The 14,243-nt window shown below is 46.5% G+C and overlaps 2 long non-coding RNA genes across 2 annotated transcripts; both read right to left on the bottom strand.

The window, feature by feature from the left end:
* Positions 1-7,626: 7,626 nt before the first annotated feature.
* On the bottom strand, positions 7,627-8,514 carry LOC142787065 (uncharacterized). The gene is made up of 3 exons (XR_012889241.1): positions 8,405-8,514; positions 8,253-8,341; positions 7,627-7,724 (listed from the first exon to the last, which is right to left on the bottom strand). It is a non-coding gene; the product is annotated as an uncharacterized LOC142787065 (long non-coding RNA).
* A 214-nt stretch (positions 8,515-8,728) lies between these two features.
* LOC142787063 (uncharacterized) lies at positions 8,729-13,005 on the bottom strand. The gene is made up of 3 exons (XR_012889239.1): positions 12,874-13,005; positions 9,512-9,652; positions 8,729-8,783 (listed from the first exon to the last, which is right to left on the bottom strand). It is a non-coding gene; the product is annotated as an uncharacterized LOC142787063 (long non-coding RNA).
* Between the last annotated feature and the right edge of the window lie 1,238 nt (positions 13,006-14,243).

A 14,243-nucleotide genomic window follows, 5' to 3' on the forward strand; every position in this document is an offset into this window, starting at 1 on the left:
ACCAGTTCCCGAATCCTGTTCTCCGAGAGTGCTAAGGTGGGCCTTGCTGTTGTCGGGGTACGGTTACGACCTGAAGTATAGGCCGGGTTCACAAATTGCACATGCCGATGGGTAAAGCCGTCTGCCGCTGCCAACTGCCGAATTTGTCGTTGACTGCCCTGCCGAAGTGGTAATGCTGGAAGGAGTATACCCAGGGGTGCTGTCGTCAAATGCTGTTGCGGCAGCCACCTCCAGAGACCCGGTGCTGTCACAAGTAAGAGCAGCGTTGTGGTCAGGCTGCCAGATAAACCTAGGGTCAGAGGGAAGACCCTACGAGACGCGCTTTCGTGAGATGAACGTGCAAGGGAGCTGTCTATTGTGGGGCAACAGAGTCATTGTTCCAAAATCCTTGCAAAAAGGAAGTCCTGCAGCTGCTGCATGAGAGTCATCCAGGACTGTCCAAAATGAAGGCAGTTGCGCATAGCCATGTGTGGTGGCCTAGCCTGGATAACAATATAGCGATAACCATTCAAAGTTACCGTATTTGCCAGGAGCATCAAAGAGTGTCACGACCAGCGCCTGTCATGCACTGGCCGTTCCCGGAGAAAGCGTGGTCACGGCTGCATGTGGACTATGCCGGTCCTTACAGGAACACCTATTTTTTTATCGCAGTCGATTCGTTTTCGAAGTGGATTGAAGTGTTCCCGGTCTCTACACCCTCGGCTGAAGCAACTATTTCCTGCATGCGCATTATATTCGCAAACCGAGGCCTTCCAGATGTGGTCGTGTCGGATAATGGACAAGTGAGCTTTACTGCACATTCCTCAAGAAAAACGGGCTGAGGCGAATGCTGGTGCCGCCGTATCATCTAGCGTCAAACGGTGCTGCAGAGCGGGCCGGGCAGACTGTCAAAAACAAACTGCGGAAGGCTGGCCCTGGAGATATTCGCACTCAAATAGCCCGCATGCTCCTGACATACAGGTCAACACCTCGCGAGGTCATGGGTTGCTGTCCGTCGGAGCTGTTGTTGGGGCGGAAGCTGAGGACTGCGTTGGACCTGCTACACCCAGACTTCAGGACCAAGGTGCTACAGAAGCAACTTAAGCAGAAAATCAGACGCGACCAAGGAACAAGACCCAGGGTTTTGGGCCACCCGTGTGACCAGGTGTTCGCAAAGAACTTCCGTACAGGACCTGCGTGGATCCCTGCAATCGTCACCGAACAACGCACTTCGTCCATGGATGTTCTACTGGAAGACGGACGACGGTTAACTCGAGATCTGGATCACATCCGCCAGGCCCCTGAGGAACTGAGTGCAGACAACCAAAAGTCAGGCAGCCCAGTATCTACCAGTCTTGCTCCAAGCTTGGACGTGGGTCAGACGCAGCTAACTGGTCTTGCTCCAGGCTTAGACGTAGGTCAGAGGCAGCTATCTCCGGATCGTCTTCACGACACAGAGTCTAGGCAAGATCCCAGGAAAGACGTGGCGAGGGATCCGGAACTTGCTGTCACAGCACCCAGTACTCCTGTCCTGCGTCGAAGTACCAGAATTAGACGTCCAGTATCGCGCTACGCACCTTAAACAATTGTTTGCAACCATTAATAAAGGGGGGGGGGGAGGGATGTGATAAGATTAGTTTGCCGTTCCGGCGCCCGGGGTCGTCGATGTTGCAAGGAAATAAATACGGGGCACATCACCAGCCAGTCAGTGTGGAACCCGCCAACGTACATGTGTGTGATTCGGTCCAGCGACCGGCATGGCCCAGGACTATCCGGTTATCACAATTACACAATGCCGTCGAGATTAGAGAGTCGCAGACACCAGGTGATGTTTTCACTGCTTTACAGGCGATAACTGTGGTACAGCAAGAGTCATCATTCGACGCTGCACATCTGCATGCGCATTGCGACGCAGCGACTTGTGCCATTTAAAACTGTTATAGGCTGCACCCGTCTCAACTTCGATAAGACTTGCCTTCTGAACTTTGGTATCCGATGTGTTTACGGTAGTCCCGCTAAACTGAAATCTATAAAACGAGAACGTTCCTTAATTGGAAAAGAGTCCTAATAAAAGTGGTTTCGCAATTTATTGGCGCACTTCTGTAAACCAGACCATACTTCACTGGCCCCTTCAGGTTCCCTTTACCGACTACCACAATTTGAAGTCTTAACTATAAGTAGCACAAAACAATTGCACATCCACAAAGGATGATGGATATGGCAAGCTTAGGATTACTCTTAAATTGCTTGTCTCATTGTAAACTAGTATTTATTTCAGCAAAGCTCAAGTTCCATATCTAATAACCTAACAAGCCTAGGCTATGAATAGCGGCAAGGATGATGACTATTTTTAATAATTGGCCCGGTTGTGCCGAGAAAAAGCACTGGACTAGCAGAACGTTAGTTAGCTATGATTAAGAAGCATCCCACAAGACGCAGATGCCAATTTATTTGTCAAAATTAATTGCAGAAAGCCGATAATTTATTATTGGAAGGAAAAGAAAAAGCAAACCGCGAGATTTTTGCGTCACAGAATAGTGTCAGGCAAAAGTGCAAAGGAAGACATCACTGTTCGGGCCAAGCCGAAATAGAATGAACAATACGGTGTATTGATACTCCGAATTGGATAAAACATCCAGCTACAACATGCCTTAGTCAAAAGGAAAAGTACAATAATGACAGGCCAACCAGCATTTGGCAAGTGCTTAATAATATTTTGAAGTATGCCGAGTACCTAGTAAAATTGTAACACATACAACAATATTTGTAAGCATGTTTTTATTTTCGTTCGATGAAAAACATTTGAAATAAAACATTTACATTACGAAACAAACTGTAGTGATTACACAGACTTAATGAATCTACAATGTACCCTCAGCATTTATTTCCTGTAATAAAACGCGTGCTGCACATTCGAAATGTTCATAAAACCGATCCTTCAACAAAACATTTGCAAGAACATACGATGAATGAGCGAGTGTACTTGTTAAGTCAGGCACGCTGAACAGCACACACAAATCATGACACTATTATCATTAAGAACACTGTAGAAGTTCTGGGACATCACAGGAAAGCAAACAGTCTAAACTGAAAAGTAGAGTGCACTGCTCCGCCACCACACTTTTTTTTGCAGCCTGACTTGAATAATGTCCGTAACAGTGCACATTTTTTTCTGAAAGAACATTACCAGATAAATGATATCAGTCTGCCGGCCGACCAGACTGATAGAACATGTAGCGAGTTACGCAGCTTTCCATGCTAAAGAGCATCAATATGTCGCTGCATTGCACGATGTGAATGGATGCCTTCATCATAGAACAAAAAATGAAGATGAAAAAATACAGATGGGTCGAGCAATTCCACTGTTAAAAACAGGTGGAAAGAGTATACTGTGGCGTAATGCTACTTTAAACGTTACGCCTACGTAATTAATTCGATGGTATAGCTCCAGTGGTCTAGAAGCACTAGATGCATTCAGCGGCTGAGCAGCGTACCATTACAATAAAAACTGGCAGATTGCGCAAACCATTGGATTATTCCTAAAACATCTCTGTTTAGTATATACTCATGGATTCAAACGCATAAATTTTTTCACTATAAGGACTGGTTAGCACAATCTCTCGAAACGAGCACGTCATCCGACAAACTCGCCTGTAAAGAATGATTGCTCAGATGTACACGTTAGACTCAAAATTACGTTTATATTAGTCAAACGAGACAAAACAATGGGAGCTCTCTCTGAATTTTCCCCTTTCAGTGCACAAACACAAGGAATTACGAGGCTATAGAACACCGATACAAACGTGTTACACAGCGTTTCACGCACAGTTCATAGCCCTAGGGAGGATGCAGGGACGACTGGCGTGTTACGCGGGGTCAGGTCAAGCAGCACCTAGTCGCTCACTGTTCATAGCGGGCACAGTGGAGCAACGACGAGCAGCAACGTGGACCAGAGTTCTTACACAGTGAAGACCGAAAAGGGCATGCTGGAGAGACGATCTTCCTTGCACGACACATTTCCCCGAAGGCAAGCAATGGGACGGGAGTCCGGATATGTGGGAACCAAGGGAGGTCGTGGCTGCAGGACAGGGTCATGTCCCAACCAGAGGCGCCGGCTGGATGTGGAAGGCGATGTGGGTTCGGGTTTCTCATGGTCCAGATAGGATGAAAAGTTGGAAGGCTGTAACAACAACATATTTAGACGACGTGTAGATGTACAAGGTGTACAGGCCGCAACTCATGTTTACATGGGATGCTATATTTGTGAGAAAGCCAAATTTCTGCTTAAGCTAGAAATTGATGATAGAAGGGGAATATTTTCCTTAAGTAATAAAATACCGGAAATGAAATTCGAAGATTGTGGGCAGATGACAACTACGGAACGAGTGATGTTCTGACCACAATTTATGTTACAACTGCTTCACTGCTCTTGGACAACAATGTCCTTTGTGCACTCTAAGTTGGCTTTGGTTCTGTAAGAAAATGCGAACATCAGAAAAATTCGTTCATTACGATTACGAGGGTCTCGCATCGACAGACAATGCCTTAGATGAGTATGCATGCATCTATTGGTCATCAGCCGTCTCGTGCAAGGATTAGTCTAGCAAAAAGATTGTCTCTCTCTCTCTCACACACACACACACAAACACACACACACACACACACACACACACACACACACACACACACACACACACACACACACACACACACACACACACACACACCTGGACTAAGACTCCCGGGAATCAAATCCACGGAGACCAAAGAAGTGGATGGGAATGCACCTATGGTTGTATATCGATTGGCAGAGCACAAGACGCATAGATAGAAGCTCGTGAGTTTGGACCATGTTAATGAAGGTGTTTTTCATCTTGAACCTTCTCACAGTACAGTTTAAAAAAAGAATCAAGGTCCGCTACGTTCGTCTTTGTCCCACTGTTGTTAATTTCATTCGGTAAAGTACAAATTGAGTCAAGTTTTAGGAGAAGACTGAATGGCAAAGCCACAAATCTGCTTGAACTGTAAGAACAGTGACGTTTCATCCTTTGGTAGCTTTTGCGACCTACACAGAATTTTTTAGAAACTCAGTTATACTGAGGAGTCCATGTCGCGTAATCACGTCACCAGCCACAGCAGTGGGATCTACCTAGACGAGATGTATTTAAAATGAAGAATTTACGTACTTCCCTGGTCACCGCTGGCCGCCGAACGGAGGTCCACCAGGAGGATGCAGTCAGCAAGGTCCCATCTTAGTTAGCCGGGGACGTCTTCTACCAATAAGCAAGGCCAGGACGTGATGCACGGGAAAGACCTGCAGGATTGGTTTTTGTCCTTTACCTGCAGCAAACGGAAAGTTTCGGTTCACTTGTATATAAAAAGTTAAAGTTAGGATGAACCACCCTTGCTGTTATGCAGGACTGTTAATGTCATTTAAAAATTTTATTATATGAATATGATTGAAAATGTAGCAGAGTTCCCCTTTTAAGGGACACAAAGAGCAAATCAAATTTTCGCGTAATAGTGAAGTACATTTTCACAATTACGAAAACACAACTCCCACCGCGACATGACGCTTGATAAGCGAGAAAATTATTGTAAATAAAGTGCCGGTGAAAACACCACCTGATTTTGATTGATATCGCAAGCATAACGTCCCAAAACCACCACATGATTATGAGAGACGCCACAGTGGAGGAGTCCAGAAATGCACCCAAATGGAGACGCCACCAGGAGATAACCACTCTAAACACCATGACGTAGTAAATAATGTAGGATTCTACGGGGTTTTAACTCACTTCTGCTAGATAATAGAGTACATTTTCATCAGTGGGTGCCATAGACCTAAAATACGAAGTTTGGTATAGCTCAGGTCCTTCCTCAGCTGGTCGCATCAATCTTTTGCCTTTTTGGTAAAGTTTAAACGAGCAAATGTCACGAATATACGAAAAATACATTTTGACGGTTACGGCACGCACCGAGATTTCAGCGTGAAGTTTAAACTTATTAGAGTGAAGCTCATGGGGTAAGACTTCTCAGAGAGCAGCTTAAGAATCTGGATTAAGTAATTGTTTCCCTTTAGCGTCCTTTCAGGGAAGCAAGAATTTTAATTTGATATTAGCTCAGAGTTTCCGATCTTTTCCTCACTACTTAATAGTGCACAGAAACTGCAAAAGTTAGTTATGTCTCGAAATTAGGACGCTGTGCCTCAAAAGCTTAGTTCTGAAGATGCATAATGTACAGTCAGGAAGCTTAACACGAACGCTACGCTGCATGACCTGGACTGGCTCAGCTGGCGCCAGCCGCGACGTGGTGGGCGTTGTTGCCGAGATGATATCTCTATGCTCGAATACTATGTCGGCATGCATGGTTAAACATCTGAAGTACAAAACCCAAGGCTGCATGTCATGGGCGTCAATCGAACTGTTTCAGGGCACGCCGCGGAACATTCGAGTTAATGCTTGTTGAGAACTCGACTTCCAGTTCAACGAGTTGGCGGGGGCACTCACGAGATGTGAAGCTGCTATTCAAGGCCGCTGATTTCGCTTGAAGAGTTGAACTGACAGCACTGGAACTTCCTAGACAGCGATCGAACTCCGGGTCCGGGACGTGCACGAACCCACGCAGGAACATGGCAGTTGCCTTGCCCCCGGGAACTGAAACGTGAGGTAGGAGGCAAAGCTTGTTAAAAGGGGAAGTCGGAAAACATGGTCGAAGCTTACCACGTCTCCAGTCCCAACCGAGAGACCCACGGGTGATCCAGGCAGGATCTTCTACGAGGTGAGGATTACTGAAGATCAGGCTTGAAGACCGAGACCGGAGGGGGCAAGCATGACCACAGGAATGGCACAGAAGCGGCGGAAGGACGTGGGCTGCAACACAGTAACCGTCTTTTAGAAGAGCAGACCCGAGAACGAAGAAATGCAAAACTACTTAACGCTTCCACCCCGACATGGACTATGGACATTGGGGCTGCTAATACAAGAAGTCTACGTCGGTTAACGCGACAACTATTGAGCATGTAAATGAGGGAACTCCGATTGCTGCTTTGCATTCCGAAAACCTCGTTTCGCACCAAAGATGGGTGGCAGAAAACTTGTGGCCGGTAGGGCAAGGAGATTTGGAATGGGCTCTCCTGCTGTCGAATTCGAGAGGAGACATTGGCAAACTACCTAGTGTTAGGGTATACCTGCCTGGTGTCCACTTAATTGCCCCCCCCCCACCACAGGACTCATGTGGTGCCAGCGGCCGCTGCAGAACTTAGTATAGTGGGCGTTTAAGACTAGTGCCAACTGAGCAATACCCACTATATCAAAAGCACCTGGAAGGCAAAACCAACCGAACGCTGGCTTTTACGGTGCAGCGCCGGCCTCTCCAAGAGGTCCTGTGCGCGGTAAATTTGTAACGTTTGTTTGTTGTGTTTGTCCCTTTCGCTGCGTCCTCCCCAGTCAGTCCCCATTCGGTTTCGTTGCGGAGAACCACTGTTGCAACAACCATGCCTATGTTCTGTTACATAATGATTCCCAGCACATTGGTGTGAGAAAAATGGCGAGGGTCAAATCTTCGAAACATGCCACCCTCTTCAACACATATCTCGCCACACTTCACTCCTTTTATGCAACCGATTAATGAAGCTTGTACCAATGAGATGTTTTCAGGGCGCTGCTCGTTTCCAGGAAGGCGGCGACAACCTTGTCCACCTCTTGTTAGCAGCTTGTGGCCCAGGCGACACCGAGTTTGTGGAGCTGCAACGACACCCGAACCATTGATTACGTTTATTTCAGAATTGTATAATTTTACGTGCCACGATACGATTACAAGGCACACCGCCTGTGGTGGAGGACTATTTCCGTTCAACCACCGAAGCAAGCTGAACGTGCACTGATATTTAGGCAGAGTACTCACGGACTGAAACGAGAACTTTCAGCGCTATAATGGTAAACATCATTTTGTTACCAGCATCAACATGTCCCATAAGATAATTTTAAGGAACACTTTCCTGCCAGCATCATCCCAAGCAGCCACATTTGCTGCGACGCGATGTGGACTGAGGAAGCAAACGCTCATAGCATCCGTCATACTAACAAATACAGTGCTTCAGCCCACGACTGTACACTGCGACGGCGTGTATGCATCAAAGTGCAGCATTCGCAGCTGGGAATTAAGCTCGTGTCCTCAAGCTTGGAAGCACGATGCGTTAGCTGCGAAGCCTCTATGGTGGTATACTATAGAGTTACATAACGTGCATGCAGTATTTTAAATGTAGAACTTACACTTTCGAAAGGGACGCTACGGCAGGCAGCACGCTCCAGCCGGGGACCAGACGCCGAATCAGCTTTCGCGGGCAGCGGAAGTTGACGAGCTGAAAAGACACGGGAATCACTCGTTACTCTCGACAGCAAAGCAGAATTTCTGTGAGACTTACGCGAGCCGGTTTAGGAAGCCTGGAGGCGTGGATGTTGCGCAAGACGCGGAGTTCTTCACTCTCTCCATTCGCCTGAGCGGATGAGATGAAAAACAGCGAATCTTGAGACCTGAAAAAATGGGCAACTCGTGAGAAGATCGCACCGCACACAGAAGCCAGTATAAAAGTGACGTCATTGTGTTGAGAGGACAGAACACGCAAGGCCACAGCACATACGCATGTCCAACCGTCTCTCACGTCCCATCTTTCAAGCACTATAGAGTCATTCGTAGCATATATCTCACTAGCCACCAAAAATGCCTTTCTTAAGAATGGTAGGCGCTCACCCTAGACACTGCTCCAGAGATGTTGGATCACGTCAAAGACTGGCCATGCGTGCCTAGGTGAGAAAAGAAATGAGGGCAAATGTTAACATCGCAGTGACGCAAAAGCTGGAACGTCAGGGACTTGTGAAACTGACAATCCATAGGCACTAGTTATTGTAGTAGTAGTACAAACTACTAATAATATGTATTTGCCATCAAAGGAAGGGTAGACGGAAGTTGCGAGACAAAGAGGAATGCTTTTAAAGTTGAAATAAGCAGCTAGTAGTAAGGCAGTGGAAAAAAGAAAGGGGATAGATCACTTGATCATTGATTAGATTACTCTGCTTTAACGCCCCGAAACGACGATATCAGTAGAGGTCTCCTAACGCCTGCGAGTTCGACATTGATTGATTTAATAGGATAATTTTATCTCACGATGTAGTGGTTCATTTTACACATACAAGTGAACTAAAAAAACAGACGAGGACAAGTTTAAAGTCGAGAAGAGAGCGAAAAAAAAACTAACGTGGGTCGACGACGATGCTGTGCCGATTGAAGTAGACGCCGGTATTCTTGGGCGAAAACAACGCAGTGGGTATGCGCGACGGGCAATAGGTGAAATATGAACAAGACGCCGGTTCTCTGAAATGTGATAGGCTGACGAGAAAAAAAATGGTTCTTACAGCCACGACGGAAAAAGCTGCCCGAGTTACCTGCCTAGTGTTCGCTCGACCTGTACGCGTGCGCTTCCGCCGTGGGAGAAGACCCCGAAGAGCCTCGCCAGCCTGGTTAGCGGACTCACTGAATTCGATGCCGTTGTTGAAGCTCGCAGTAAACTACGGCGCTTGCGGTGGTCCCCGACGAATTGCCGGCGATGAAACTCGTTGAGCGTGTGCTCCTCGTCCGCGGTTAGTAGCACCGGTTGCACCTGGCACTTGCCGAACTGCAACGACAAAACGAACAATGGTTCTACTTGATTGATATGTGGGGTGTAACGTCCCAAAACCACCACATAATTATGAGAGACACCGTAGTGGAGGGCTCCGGAAATTTCGACCACCTGGGGTTCTTTAACGTGCACCCAAATCTGAGCACACGGGCATACATTTCCGCCTCCATCGGAAATGCAGCCGCCGCAGCCGGGATTCGAACCCGTGACCGGTGGGTCAGCAGCCGAGTATCTTAGCCACTAGACCACCGCGGCAGGGTGGTTCTACTTAATCAAGTGAATTGGCTGGGCTTTATGCTGGGAAACATTGGCAAGCTCACTGGGCACTCTGTAGGAGATCAACTTTTCACCCTATAAAGCGCGACGAAACAAAATATCTAGCTGCAAAAGCAGTCGCCGAATAACAGCCAATTATTTGGGAAATGGGCGGACACATTAAACAAGAGGACTGGAGACTAGAACCAAAATGCACTTTTTGTCGCCCTGTTTCCTTGTGTTCGTATTTGCAAGACCGCTGTTTGAGGATGTATTCCCACCAATGAAATCAACCGCCCATTGTACTAGATATTTAGATGTCACAAAAAGCATTAAACATTTAGTGAAGATAGTGAAGTGTTGGCCGTGAAATTCAGTACCAGCTCTACAGTCACCTCAGTCTCACTTCAAGTTAAACTCACGCTTAGCAAAGCTTGTTTATAGTGGTAATGATAAAGGTGCTATTACTGCTACGATGGTATAGTTAGCAGCACTGATGAAATGATCGCAGAAACATATACATGCTTATAAGCATGTACATGTATATATACATGCCATATATAAACATGCCATATAAACATATATATATGGCATATAAACATGCCATATATATACATGCCATATATAAACCGCATATATGCGGTTTATATATGGCGTTTGCATTGCCATCTACCGTTCCATCACAGGAACTCAAGGTCAAGTACTTAGCCAAAATATTTCGCACATGGCATTTTCTATATACAGAGTGTTCCAGTTAAATCGAGCCACGATAAAAGTAAAAAGGGCATAAGCGATCGTATTAACCGCACATTAGCGGGAGTCGCACGTATGCGTATAGCCACGATGTTTTGAATGCTATAGCTGTGCCGCAACTGGTAATTAAATACTTGTGCTTGCGTTAACGTGGTAATTACAAAGTTGTGTGCCACCTCCGCTAACCTCAGAATCTAGCCCTCATAGCAAGCTGAAGTTGTACCGGTTGTGTTCATTTAAAGACAACCGAAATTCCTTTAAGCATGAGAAATCTTAAATGGCTTCGTGCCGGTGAACCCACCACTCAAGAACTAGTACAGCCGACCGCTGCACGGCTCGGTCCCGAAGTAAACGATGGTTGCGAAATAAAACCTGCAGCTCACGCGACGATAAGCACGGGGTAGTAAGTCGTGAGCGGGGAGAGATAATTTATAAGCAGGAGGTCCTCGCGAGGCCCAACGATCACCACTCGCCACACTCCATGGACAGAAACCCGTCGAACGTTAAAGCAATGATATGCGCCAGATTAGACTGAGTTAGCAAACGCCTACTTAGCCTCTAACACCAGCTAGGTTATTGTACAGTCCAACATGGGAAACTGTATAATGTGGCGATAAACGAATGTAGTCATGGTTTGATTCAACCTGGATGTGAAGCGCTCGAGCAGGGGCGTTAATTCGAGCGTGCGCCTGTTCAATGCTTCGTGGAGCTTTGTGGAGAAATAAATGCTTCGTGGAGAAATAAATTCAGGAAAACTTACGCTGAAAACACAAGTTTCTGGGGTTATTTGAGAGCTGCCAGAATCTGGGATGTAAGCAACTGAAGCGATAATGAAAAAGATTATCGATCAAAAAAAAAATAACCCCGGTTATAGACCTACACGCTACCGCTAATGCCCCAATAATATGCCTTTTCTGAACGTAGTATTTAATAATCACTGTCAAAGTTTGGAGGAAACGTGTATGGTAATGCCGAAAACTCCCCCCCCCCCCCCCACACACAAGACCGCAGAAAAGTGAACTGATGTGGCAATGTGCTTACGCAAATTAATAGGCTAATCACCACGTTATACGGACCCGCCAACAATGCTCTAGACCGATTGCTCTAGTGTTTGCAACTTGTTGTGTCTTGGTAAAAGTTGCACCAGAAACGTATGGCAGCACCAATACAAAAGAAGTAGTCTAGAAAAAATCTGATGCACATTAAGAAACCCGTGCTCGATTACAGATGTTTTATGAAATGCAACGTTTGGCAGCGCCACAGAAACATTGGTTCAAGGAATGCCACCATGATGCAACTTTCTGAGCGTGACAGCGCATACGCTTTACTTTTGGAGAGTTCGCGCGTTTATAACGCTGGGTATATCCCGAATACTCCTTTACACAAATTACAGAATACATGAAATAACAGCAATGAAAATACAAATAATGCACAAATAAGCAGCAAGGCAGATCTGCAGGTGCAAGCCCATTCACTTAGCACGAAGACAAACAAAATGCAGTGTCATCTCTTGTAGTAGTTTACATGAACACGGTATATGCGACGAATACACTACACAACGTCCTGTCACAGCAGAGACACAAAAGTAATACGAGTATGACAGCAGAACGCAGCGCGACCACTGAACAAATCTTACGCACAAAATCACTTTTAAAATGTGAGCAGGCAATGCAAGTTGGCAATGGTGCGATATATTGAAACACGGTAACAGGCAAGCGCAAATAAAAGCTCATTTACTACATAACTCATTTTCAGACTGTGCTTCACGTGTCCAAAACGCTAAACACCCATCCACATGAACGCATTAGAATGCCTCAATACGAGACGTGTACGATCGGCTACGCGTTTAAGGATAGGGTGCGCAGTTGCACGTTACGGACACAATTTCTAGGAAAGCGACACGACACCTCGTCTACAGGCCACGAAATGAGGTGACGTAACGCGCAGGTGTCGACTGTAACACGCGCCCACAATGTAAGGCAACCATGACCGCAGAGCCTATGTGCACGTGCTAGTTTATATCATTGCTACGTAGTAAGCTGCCGAGTCGCTACGGTGGGAGATATTCAAAAACACCTTACACTTTTGAAAACGCGCATATTAATCCTAGGTTTAAAGAACAATGGATGCGATTAACGGATAAGCTAGATTCTAGAAGCGATGTGGCGCCACACGTTAAACTACTGAGATACGAGAGACATGCTTACTCGATGCAAGGCCGGCAGCAGGTCCGCCAATAAGGACTCGCCTGAAGATTCTTGGTGATAACGTAAAGACCGTCGGCGATAGCACGGAAGATACGCCGACGAGGCAGGGGGCGTGCGAGTGAGTCAGCACTCCTGGAACAAAAAAATATTGTTAGCCTATGAGAGCGTGCAGAAAAAAAAGGCAGTCTCACAGATAAAACTAGGGCACGAGGCCACGGCTCTCCGGTCCAACGAAGGAAGTAGAAGCTACGAAAAAAAAACAAGGGGAAGAATTAAGGCAAAGGGCACGCTCGAACAACGAAATAAAAAAAAGGAAAAGCCTGGCCAATTGAAGTGGATAGTATCCTTTGGCAAGTTACGGAAATAATGTACACGAATAGGGTTTAGTGTTTCGATATCGCTCCATTTCGTGCTCTGCTATACTGGTCACCGAAAGACAGGTTCTCGTTATCAATATGTAAGCTTAGAGTCGACAATGATTCCTGGCAGCCCTATAGTTAAAGCACTGCGATGTTTGCGCGTGTTAATTGGAATTATGACCGTCAAACGCAAAACAAGCAAAAAGAAAGAATTGTACGCTTACACTGCACCGAATTTCCGTAACTTGTTAAAAGGCTACGACAAGCATATTGAACTGTTAGGGTTAAAAAAGGAGGTTAACCAACCAATAGTCCACCCGCAGCGCGTCCCGATGCGAAGCGTTGTGCAGCCTTCAGACGTTGCAGAAGTTCTGACGTTGGAGCTCTCCAGGTGTGGGATCGAGTAGCCGGCGAGGCAAAGAAAAAATAAAACACCAGGATGCCAAAAAGCGGCCCGTGAAAACCCCATTCCGAACCAGTACAAGAAGACTGCCTTGAAATGATGGCCTCAAGGACGCATCGTGCCTCCCGGAGGGGTATTCCTTCCGTGTACAACAGCTGACAAAGCTACCTGTCTTACCTGCCTCACTAACCACGAGCTCCGCCTGACACGCGCATGTTGTCCACGGGTATACCCGAAGTGGGAGCACTGTCCAAGGAACCCATCCCGCTTAAGGTTCACGCAACTTAAAAATTTCGGTTGAGCTAGGAAATTATAGCGAGCGGTGTTCGGTGGACACGCTCCCACACGTCGCCGGCTTGCAATGGGGGGCGCTCATCTTTTGTTTTTGCATGCGATGCCGACAACGAAGCTCGCGGTGGTCCTCGGGGAATTGCTAGGCGACGCAGGTCGTTGTCCTTGCAGTACCCTTCCGTGCAGTACCCTTCTCGCGTTGTCTTGCGCTCTTGAACTGCGACGCAATTATTTGCGTGACTTGCAGTTATGTGACCAACGTTCTGAAATAATGAAGTCAATTACATTAGAGAAGTCTGCTTCAAATCCTGCCTCAC

The sequence above is a fragment of the Rhipicephalus microplus genome, unplaced genomic scaffold (assembly GCF_043290135.1).
Source record: "Rhipicephalus microplus isolate Deutch F79 unplaced genomic scaffold, USDA_Rmic scaffold_43, whole genome shotgun sequence".
NCBI classification, from domain to species: Eukaryota; Metazoa; Arthropoda; class Arachnida; order Ixodida; family Ixodidae; genus Rhipicephalus; species Rhipicephalus microplus.